Below are 11145 nucleotides of genomic sequence, written 5' to 3'. Positions count from 1 at the left end.
CAAGTTGCGTTGGCGATGACAAGTGGCAGTGGGGATGTGGCCTGTGTCCACCAGGCCACCAAACTTGTATTGGGAAGGGCAGTTGAGGGTCCAGAAACAATGACCCTGTTCCTCTCCCCTTTCTCCAGTGGGGTCAAGGAGAGCTCAGGTGTTACCCTCCTTGGGGACCTTTTTCTGCTGCTCTGGGAACTGCCTGTCACTGTTCAAAACTGTGAATGGCTGAGCCTTGCAAAACCATTGCTGCGTCACCTCCACCTCTGATCTTGGGGCCGAGCTCACCCACTTGCCCCAAAATGAGAGGGTTGGGGGGCTCTCCCTGACAGAATAAGAGCCTGCCATTAGAGGTCCCACTGTGGTTGGTCTTCTTACAGCCCCACTCTCAAGGAACTTGTGACAGACTTCTCCAGGACTGGGTGGATGGCACTGTCCAGGGTGGACTTCTTCCCACTAGTCCTCAGAAGTGTCCTACGGCAGCCCCGCCACTGACCACCCTCTGTCTTGGGTAAATTCTAGTTCCACTCTGGAGGGAGGAGAATTTGCTGAGGTTTCCAAGGAAGAGGCTCATCCCTGGTCTGGGCAGGCTGGGAGACACTGGCTCCTTGTGCCTTGGAGGAGGAGGGGGCTGTGAAGTCTGGAATTTCTACAGCCATCTCTCCCCTGAGGACAGAGCCTGACAGCAGGGAAGCCAGAGTGGATGCCCAGAAAGTCATCAGGCCCCTGATGACACGGAGTAACCAAATCAAAGCATCCCTGAAGCCCACCCTGCTCTTGACTGACCAGCTGCACATGCAAATTCATCCCAAACGCTGTTTAAACTCGGTTTGAGTTCATGACCCAATGTATCCTAATTATACAATGGCTCTCTGATTTGGTCCTATTTCATTTTAGTTAATCATTTTTTTAAATGAAGTATAGTTAATTCACAATGTTGTATTAGTTTCAGGTGAAGAGCAAAGTGATTCAGCTGTACATATACATACATTCTTTTTCAGATCCTTTTCCATTCTAGTTTATTACAAGATATTGAGTAGAGTTCCCTGTGCTATACGGTAGGTCCTTGTTGTTCACCTATTTTATATATAGTAGTGTGCATCTGTTCATCCCAAATTTCTAATTTATCTCTCCCCCACACACATTCACTGTGTTAAATTAGAAAACTGGTAACCATAATTTTGTTTTTTATGTCTGTGAGCCTATTACTCTTTTGTAAATAAGTTCGTTTGTATCTTTTTTTAGATTACACATGTAAGCAATATCATATGATATTTATCTTTCTCTGTCTGACTTACTTAGTATGATAATCTCTAGGTCCATCCATGTTGCTGTAAATTGGCATTATTTCATTCTTTTTTATGGCTGAGTAATATTCCATTGTGTGCATGTATGTATGTATGTGTGAATGTGCATATATACATATATCACATCATCTTTATCCATTCATCTGTTGATGTGGTCCTACCTCATTTTTATTGCTGACTTTGATAGACCAAGAGATTCTCCTTGGACTTCACTCAACCTGGCGCTATTTCTGGTGGGACACGGATGATGGCTTCTGTGCTCCATGCACTCTCAGGAGCCAGTGAGTTCCACCCTTCATCCTGAGGTCTCTGTTCATCCTTTTGACTTCAACACCACTTCTCTCCACACATGGACCCAAGCCCACCCACAAAAGACAAATCACAGAAGGGAGAGACTATACCCTGTGTATTGACCTGGAGCAAAGGGGAGGGCCGAGCGCCATGATTTCAAGCATCTCTGTTACTCTCACTCAATTCCCCATAGTTGCCTCATTTTCTTCATATCTTACCTGTCTACTGGGGGAAAGAGGGACATGTTTATGTTTTCTTATATCTCAGCCAATTGTGTTCACAGGATGCTTCCTGCACTGTGATTTTTAATCTGATTAATAGGCTTAAGTCCCATCTTTATTTTATCTTGTCTTGTCCTGCTTTTGTTCTATCCATCATGTCACAATGTAAAAAGTAATCAAAGTGGCATAACAGTAGCTATTCTTCCCCGATTCATGTATCCCCCGATTCATGTATCCCGATTCATGTTCCCACATTTATCTTGCTGTGGCTCTTTCACCTTATTTCTTTCGAGGATTACGTGAACGTGCACGTGTGTTAAGTTAGAAAAATATACAACCTTGTAAGAGGGAGCTATCATTTGCATAAAATACTGCCACCTGACAGCCTTGTAAGCAAGCCACTGTAGACATGACAGGGCTTAAACGTGAAGTTCAAGGCTACCTCGCCACACACAGCAGATGTCTTCCAGGAAAACCCAGTGTATGTCAAGAATACTGTAATTGGGTCATTCTTGAAATACACAAAAGGATCCAGATTTGTTTTCTTTTTTAGCGAACTGGTGGTGAGTCATTTTCTACAGTTAACAATGCTTATTAAACTATTAATTATTTGCAAATGTTGCTCCAAGTTTAAGTCGCTGCAATGTTTTCTTGAGCAGGCTGTACTGACTGAGAGCTTCTCTCTCCATCAGAGAGCTCCTTAAATCACATGACCCCATTGGCTGCAGATGATTGGCTAAGAGGTGGAAGCTCGATTCAAGCTTAGCCAATCAAATTTCCTCAGAGAAGCTTTGTCATCGGGAACAAGAGAATGAGCCAACTAGCTGAGGACTCTGCTGTTTAAGGCTGACCATGCCAGGACCGTGTGCAAGGGGATGACCAGAGAAGCTGGGCTGCAGAGAGCAAAAAAAAGCAGACTGGCATTAAAGATGAAAGGGGAGAGAGAGCTGCCAGGGCACCCTGGTCTGGCTGGCCGGTCCTCACTGTATTTGGGATCCAAGGAATACACTTTTATTCTGACCACAAATCCCACATTACTTGCACCTACACGAGCAGACGTTTGTACCTTGCAGTCAAGCAGTCATACCGACTAGGATTCACTTGGTTCTGCAGGATGGGCACAGGGAGGCTCTCATCCACCCCCCTTTCTCAACACCAGAGGCTTCTCCCAGGCCATCGGCTTCCCTCGCCCTGCCTTCCTTTCTTCTTCCTTTCGAATTCACCAGCTGCTCACTCATGAATGGCTTCTGGAGAGGGCTTCAGGGAAACACTGTCAATGATCTTCGAAGACGCTCAAGTCCTCATGATGGGAATTTCCAAGTTTTTACACACTTACGCCTTGGTTATAACTAACGGAATTTTCATGTTGAAAGGAACTTTATATTAAAAGACCAAGTGGCCCAAATTTTGACCAAATTTGCAAAATAATCCTGATTTAAAAGATTCTGTTCAATTTTCAATCAATCGATCATTTTGGTTTCAGAAGATGTTCTTCCTTCTTCTGCTGGGGATCAGAGCATAAGAATGGACCCAGTAGCTAATCTCAAGGAGCTCTTGAGAAGGTCAAACATATACAGTGGAAGTCTTGTGGAAGGTCAAATATATACAGTGTGTTAGGATTCTGGGGGTTGCCAGTGACAGAAACCCACCTGCACCAGGCTGGACAAAGAGAGGAACCCACTGGCTCAAGGAATCCATGGATGGATCAAAGAATCACAGTGCCAGAAGGGCAAGGACTTACTGGGAATCAGGAACAACTGGATTCTCCATCTGGCCTCTCCCTCTGCCTCTACCATGGAGGCTTAGTTTACTTAGTAATGGGTGGGAGGAGATTGTCTCACGTACAGGATTAGAATAAATATTAAATTTTAAACACCTCAGAGAAGTGCCTAGGAGGATGCCCTTAGTAGGAGTTCGATAAATTTCCCTATTTCCCCTTATAGGTGTCTCACGGCAATGGAGCCCAAGGACATACAATTTGTTACCCGACATGCTTTGTGTGGGGTGTAATGGAAAATGGACAATGGGAGAAAAAGGAGGAAAAGAAGAGATAACGGAACTTTGGAGTCACTGGAGAGAATCTTGCAGGCATTTCTGAGTCCAACAGAGATACCCTCTCCTCACAAAAACCAGAGAGGCGTATTCAACCTCTCTGCCTGCCAGGATAGTTGCAGAAATTGTCTCGAAGAAAGCCTTATCACAAAAGAAACCACCCCTCCTAAATAATGCACAGATAAGTAAAATGGAACATCTAGAGCTAGAAAAATAGAAATGTATTTACAGCGTTTGTGGAACTGAGTCAGAAAATCGCTGTAGATTCAAGAATGAACTTGGACTCAGAGAGACTGAAAACACCCTGAAATTAGGATATAAGTATTGATTTAAAAATAAGTGAGGGGCAGTGAAGATGGCGTCGGCAGTGGGACAAAAAACTTGGATTTTTGCTGAAAGTGGGACAAAGATGAATATGAACAGCTCGCCGAGAAGAGGCCCACGGAAGAGAGAGAAAAGAAGGATGGAAAACCAGTGCGGCCAGGGAAGCGAGAGCTTCTCCGGCATAGGGACTCCAAGGTGGACCTGGAATCCAAACCCGGGAGGACAACTGTCATTACCAAGACCACCCCACAGTCTGAGATGGGAGGATACTACTGCAATGTCTGTGACGGTGTGCTGAAAGACTCCATCAACTTCCTGGATCACATTAGCGGAAAGAAACATCAGTGAAACCTGGGCATGTCTACGCGTGTGGAACATTCCACTTTGGATCAGGTGAAGAAATGTTTTGAAGTCAACGAGAAGAAAATGGAAAAGAAGAAGAAGGATTATGATTTGGAGGGAAGGATAAAGGAACTCAGAGAAGAGGAGGAAAAGGCCAAAGCCTACGAGAAAGAGAAACAGAAGGAGAAGAAAAGAAGGGCAGAGGAGGACTTGACATTGGAGGAGGAAGGTGAGGTGGCAGCTGTGATGGGCTTCTCTGGCTTTGCTTCCACCAAGAAGAGTTACTGAGGCTTTCTATGCTTGGCTTTTTGCCAGGCCTAACTTTGTGTATGTGGATGTCATTTTGGGGGAGGTACTGGGGAAAGTCCTCAAGAGCGGCAATGGAGAGGGCTAGAGGGTGGGTGCTTGTGGTTTCCCTCTGCCTTCAGAGAGAGCACAGGATGCAAAGGAACATGCTGTGGCATGTTCCTTCAGCCTCAGTATTTCACTGGGGACAGAGGACCTCTGATCATCTGAGTTCCCAATGAAGAAAAACTTCTGCTTCTGAGGCTGCTTTCCCGAAACTCCCCCTGCATCTTTTCCTTTTCATCTGTCCATCTCCTCTGAGCATCATACATTCATCCTGTGTTCTGCCTTTGTTTTAATTTTTACTCTTGCTTAGCCTACAGCAGAAGGGTTCTCTGGGTCCCCAGTTTCCAGCTGATAGGATCTCCTTGACTGGCCCCTCCTTTCCCCATTCTCCCCCAACCCTGCCCCGTGGTTCTCTGGCCACCTGTGCACACGTGTGTACTTCTGCCTGGGTCACTGGTATGTGTGGGTGTGTGTGCATGAAACTGTCACATAGAGGGAGCCTGAACTGCAGCCTCAAGAGCATTGCTGCCTTGGGGCCTGGTGTTCTCAGCTTCCTCAGAGCATGTAACAGGAAATTAAATGGGATGAGTGATCGGTGTGGTTTTTGTCTGGTGAGTTTTTTAACCTTTGTTCTTCGTATGTAAACTGTTCAGCTTTTCCTATTTGTTTCATTTGACTGAGGATCACTCTGTTTTTGTCTTCTTTGTAAGCAGGCTCTTGGAAGAACCTGTTTGATGCAAAAATGAAAAAGGAGAAAACCTCATATGAGAGCTCTTGGGTCTCAGAGGCTGTTCAACATGTATAATAAATGGCATTGACTGGGCCTATTTCAAAAAACAATAAGTGAGGACTTCCCTGGTGGCTCAGTGGTTAAGAATCTGCCTGCCAATGCAGGGGACACAGGTTCGAGCCCTGGTCCGGGAGGATCCCACATGCCACAGAGCAACTAAGCCCGTGCGCCACAAATACTGAGCCCACACGCCACAACTACTGAGCCCACGCGCCACAACTACTGAGCCCACGCACCACAACTACTGGAGCCCATGCTCCACAACAAGAGAAGCCACCACAATGAGAAGCCGTGCACCACAACGAAGAGTAGCTCCCGCTCGCTGCAACTAGAGAAAGCCCAGGCATAACAGGGAAGACCCAATGAAGCCAAAAATATACAAATAAATTTATTAAAAAATAAAATTAAATAAAAATAAGTGAGCATTCTTAGAGCAACTGCCATGGGCTGATACTGGTTAGCAGATTAGACATAGACAAATTCAAGGAGACTAAAATACCCAGGACAAAACTGCTCTCACCATCACTAGCTGAGGTGTCACCAGTGCCCTGATGAGGAGAGATCCGAAGGAAATAATCAGAAATGAGGAAAAAGATATTTTTTAAATGGCAAAGGTGCTGATTATAATATAAAAAAGAAACAACTGAAATTTCCAGGTAAGAAAGCAAATTATTTCAATACCAATCATATAACATAAAACTGTACACACACAGAAAGCGATACAAAGGGAACGTGATAAAGTCTTACCAGTGGTCTGCTTGTGCGGTACAAAGGGAGCGTGATAAAGTCTTACCAGTCGTCTGCTTGTGCGGGGTGCCACTTGTTCTTGCTGAATTTCTTTTCAGCAATGAATCTGCAGTACTCTTCATTAAAAAAAATTTTAGGGAAATGTTTAAAAATGATTTCTCTTACTGCTGAAGAGTGGTACCTGGGAGATCAAACAGATATTTGATGAGAAGTACCTGGAGCATAAATTAGGTGCATAACTGACACTTACTGGGTATCGGTATTCCAGGCGCCAAGCAGGGGGCTTAATGGAGAGAAGGTGCTCATCTAATCCTCACAACACCCCCACAAGGGGTGGGTGTGAAGGGTGAGGTGAAGCATGAAACGTGTGAGTCCCTGGGTTAAAGACACAACGTGGAGGTGGGCTGGGTCTGACTCAGAGCCCACCCTCTAGACCTCTAGGGGAGAAAGTCACCCCGTCAAAGCTCAGCCCGCTTAGTAAGACGCTCCATTAAAACTAACACAGAAGTTGCTCATTTAGCCTCATAAGGGTCCTGGGGCAGGGGCAGAAACCAAGTCTCAGAGAAGTCAAGCAACCAGACCACAGGTGCACAGCTGGGAAGGGGCAGAGCACAGGTGCAGTCCTTCCTTCCCGATTCCCATCCCATGGCTGAGATTCCAACTCTGCTCGGCCCACCTCGGTCCAGGGGTTTTCCCAGGAAATGCAGTAGCACATTCAGCAGGGGATTATCAGGTACTTCCCAGGGGCTAATCACCAGGGCCCCAAAGACAACATCCGTGCCTGAAGGAGCACAGATCCCCTGGGATGTGGGCGTGCGCACAATCACAGCATGCGACATGACGGTTACGGTGATAGGTATGAGATTAAAGATCTTCCATGGAAGACCCAGGAGGGTGCCCTAGTGGCCCAGGAAAGAAGGAAAGAAGCCAGTTAGTGTCTGTTGCAGGTCTGCATATGGTCATCGATTCTCCTGTTGAATTTGAGGCCTGTGGCCCGCGAATCAGACTGGGGCACTCCTGAGAGATTCAGCTTAACACAGAGTCCAGAGAAGCATCCTCCCTTGATTTACCTGCCATCCTCCCCTGAAATGGGCTTAGCACCCTCTTGATCTGAATGTCTTTCATCAGCAAATGCACTACAGGCCACATATCATGTATGATGCTAAGCGGAGGCACCAGCTCAGGAGCCAAGCTTCCTGGGGACATTAAACTCCCAGTCCTGAGCCCGTATCCCAGAAGGGCCAACTGCGGCCATCACTCCACCCACTGGGTCAGATTTAGTGACAGCACACAGTGAGCTGACTCGGACGGTAGAGAGGAAAGAGCAGTGAGAAAGGGAGCCGAACCCCTGATTCCAAATTCTGTCACTAATTGGATTCTCTCCCCTCCCTGTATCTTTCACCCTCTTTTCCACAATCAATGCTCTTGCACACTAGCCTCGCCGAGTTCTGTAACTGTAATTAGCTTTCGTGCTGGCTGCCTTCTAGGTTGAACACAAGAAAAAGCAAAGCATAAAGGAGTTAAGAACTCTCTTGACACCACACAGCCAGCTCGAGGTGTCCTGCCCATTTATTCAAAATGGAAGCCGTTTGGGGATAATCTTAAATAGGAGCTAAAGACTCTACCCTGGGCTTCCCTGGTTGGCGCAGTGGTTGAGAGTCCGCCTGCCGATGCAGGGGACACGGGTTCGTGCCCCGGTCCGGGAAGATCCCACATGCTGCGGAGCGGCTGGGCCCGCTGAGCCATGGCCGCTGAGCCTGCGCGTCCGGAGCCTGTGCTCCGCAACGGGAGAGGCCACAACAGTGAGAGGCCCGCATATCACAAAAGAAAAAAAAAATAAAATAAAAAGACTCTCCCCTGAAGGTTATTTCCAGGAACAGAAGCAGAAACTGGTGAAAACTGGTTAAACCAGCAGCTTTAGGAAGCCTGGTCTCTGGGGGACCCAGAGGTCAAAGTGGTACCCTCCTCCCCCCTTCTCTCCCCTCTGCACCCTTTGTGAGGTGGGTCCCTTCCCCCTGCACATCTTGAATGGAGTTTTCTGTCCACACGGAGTAAAACCAAATAAGGAAGCTCAGATATCTGGCTTGATGGGATGAGTGCAGAGTGTGTGATCTGCAAAGCCAGACCCACCAACCAGAGGTCAGGGCCCTGCAGCTCTAGCCCCAACACTGCCATTGGTTCTGTGGACTGAACAATTGGAACTTCAGTGTCTTTTTTAGTAAAACAGAGGCAATGTTTGCCTTACTCACCTTAGATAGTAGCCCATTAAAAATAATTATTAAAAAATAATGGGACAAAAAAAATAATAATGAGACTTGGTTAATGGTTAAGAATCCACCTGCCAATGCAGGGGACACGGGTTCGAGCCCTGGTCTGGGAGAATCCCACATGCTGCGGAACAACGAAGCCCGTGTGCCACAATTACTCAGCCTGCGCTCTAGAGCCTGTGAGCCACAACTACTGAAGCCTGCGTGCCTAGAGCCCATGTTCTGCAACAAGAGAAGCCACCACAATGAGAACCCCGTGCGCCACGACGAAGAGTAACCCCCGCTCCCCACAACTAGCGAAAGCCCACGTGCAGCCAAAAATAAAATTAATTAATTAATAAAAACATAATAATGATTCTGACACTTGTTACAATGGTAGGGAAGATTTATTCAAGACTATTGCAATAGGAGAGAGACCAAGCTCAAGGGCAAGTTGAGGATTTATAGCCAAGGAACAGAGTGAGAGGCTCAACAGATGGAAAATTCCTAACAGGAGACATCAAGAGTCAGGGGGATTCTTGGGACTTCCTTGGTGGTCCAGTGGTTAAGATTCCATGCTTCCACTGCAGGTGGCATGGGTTCGATCCCTGGTCGGGGAACTAAGATCCTGCATGCCACGTGGCCCCCCCCAAAAAATAGCAAACAAAAAAGGGTCAGAGGGATTCTTGCTAAAGGCAAGCCGAGGTGATCAGGTATCGAAAATGGGAGATGAGAAGTTTGATCAGATATCAAAAGCAGGGGGTTATTGCTACGATGGGCTGGGCAGACCAAAGATAGGACAAGGGCCAAAGTCAAGACCTAGAGGAAAAGATGTCTCAGAGGAGGGTAAAGTTAGGTCCAGGACAAAGTGTCTGTCAAGCCACAGAATCAAAAAAGATACTCTGTAACCTGCATGTTCGAAAACTGTAACAAACAATTTACATAACTTTTTTTTTTGTCTCTATCCCTTACAGACATTGGCTATGAAAATTACTTAGAAATAATTTGTGTTTAATAGCTGATAAAAAAAAAAACCACACAGTTGGCATTTCAACTCTAATCCAACCAAAAACACAATCTTCAGGCTCTGGAAACTCTGAGAAACAAAGAGTCCAGGAGCCAATGATGTTATGACCATCTGGCTCATCTTTTTTCACTACCATCATAGCTAATGGCCAAGCAGTCCATGGACGTCTGGGGGCTGGACCTATCAGGCATCTGAGTGATGGGCCCAGCCAGCAGCCTGTGAGACTCTTGGGATGGTTCCCACTGCACAGCTGGGATGTGGCACAAAGGGCTGTGCTAGTCAATCCTGTACTTCCAGCCTGGGGGAAAACAAAAGTATCCAAGAAACAACTCAGAGAGGAACGTTCTCATCATATATCAAGTCTTTCTAATGCTTTTAGAGACTGCTATTTAATATCTGCCAGGATTTTAGGAGGGGGCTTACATTTGCTTCACAGATTTTAAGACATTGCCAGGAAAAGGATCCCCCGGCCAGGTGGGTGGCTTCTCCTGCCGTGCTGCATTTACACGCACTTTTATGCCTCTAGAGAGTTCTGCCGTGTGCCCAGAAGTATATCAGCAGATGAACTTAGAAGACCCAGAACCGAGGATTCAGGGAAGCAAATGAAACCTGACCAAGGGAAGACCGTTTGGTTCAACAGCCCAATACAACACAGTATAGACCATGCAGATGTGAACGCCTGAGACCTGGACCATTCTTCCTCTGCCCAATAAGCCACACGTTTTCTTTACCTCGGGGCTTCTATCCTCTACCTTCTCAAAGCGAACACCTATAGATACGGAACTGCCTGTTCGGATGTCGCTGGGGAATTCAAAATTGCCATTGACCTTGGATGCACCAACAGCCGTCACCAGCTACCCTTACAAAAACAAGGAGGAGGAAGTAAGGTCTTATTTCAAACGAAGTCTTCCATGATTCCCCAAACTCAATGCACACTCTCTGTCTCTCAACGCTCTGATATTCTGTGAGTTTTCTTCCAAGCACATTTTACAGTTTTGTCCTGTGGTTATTTCTGTCTCACCCACCACATCCCACCACTTCCTCTGAGGACCCGTGGAGACCTCTTGAGTCAATCAAGGCAAAGCTTCTACTCACCCCGGATGCGGCCTCACAATCGTCAGTCACTCTCCCAGGCACACACTGCTGGGGGGGTAGAACTGGCATCAGAAGTAAGTCGATTTGTTGCCATTTTGAGTCTAGACGGGGAGGGTGGGCCAGCCTCCTATTGCCCCTGGTTTCTCCCTCTGGAGCTGGATTGAATAGTTTCGGTGCTTAATTTGCTTTAGGTTCTCAAATCACTCACATAAAACAAGTCGGACCCTCTCACCAAAAGCAAACGGAGCTCGGCAAGGCCCTACTTCGTGAGTCCTAACATTTGTAAGAAGAGAGAATGTGGACGGATCTTAAGGGGCCCACACGCCCCTCACTTCTCCCTCACTTCCTCCCTGCGTGACGT

At 46.7% G+C, this 11145-nt stretch overlaps 1 pseudogene; it reads left to right on the top strand.

Moving 5' to 3' along the window:
- Window positions 1-1545: 1545 nt before the first annotated feature.
- LOC137209492 (zinc finger matrin-type protein 2 pseudogene) lies at window positions 1546-4901 on the top strand (annotated as a pseudogene).
- Window positions 4902-11145: the final 6244 nt, after the last annotated feature.

This window comes from Pseudorca crassidens, chromosome 16 (genome assembly GCF_039906515.1).
Source record: "Pseudorca crassidens isolate mPseCra1 chromosome 16, mPseCra1.hap1, whole genome shotgun sequence".
Taxonomy (NCBI): domain Eukaryota; kingdom Metazoa; phylum Chordata; class Mammalia; order Artiodactyla; family Delphinidae; genus Pseudorca; species Pseudorca crassidens.
The sequence above is the reverse complement of the archived record's forward strand: the minus strand, read 5'-3'. Positions and strand labels throughout refer to the sequence as shown.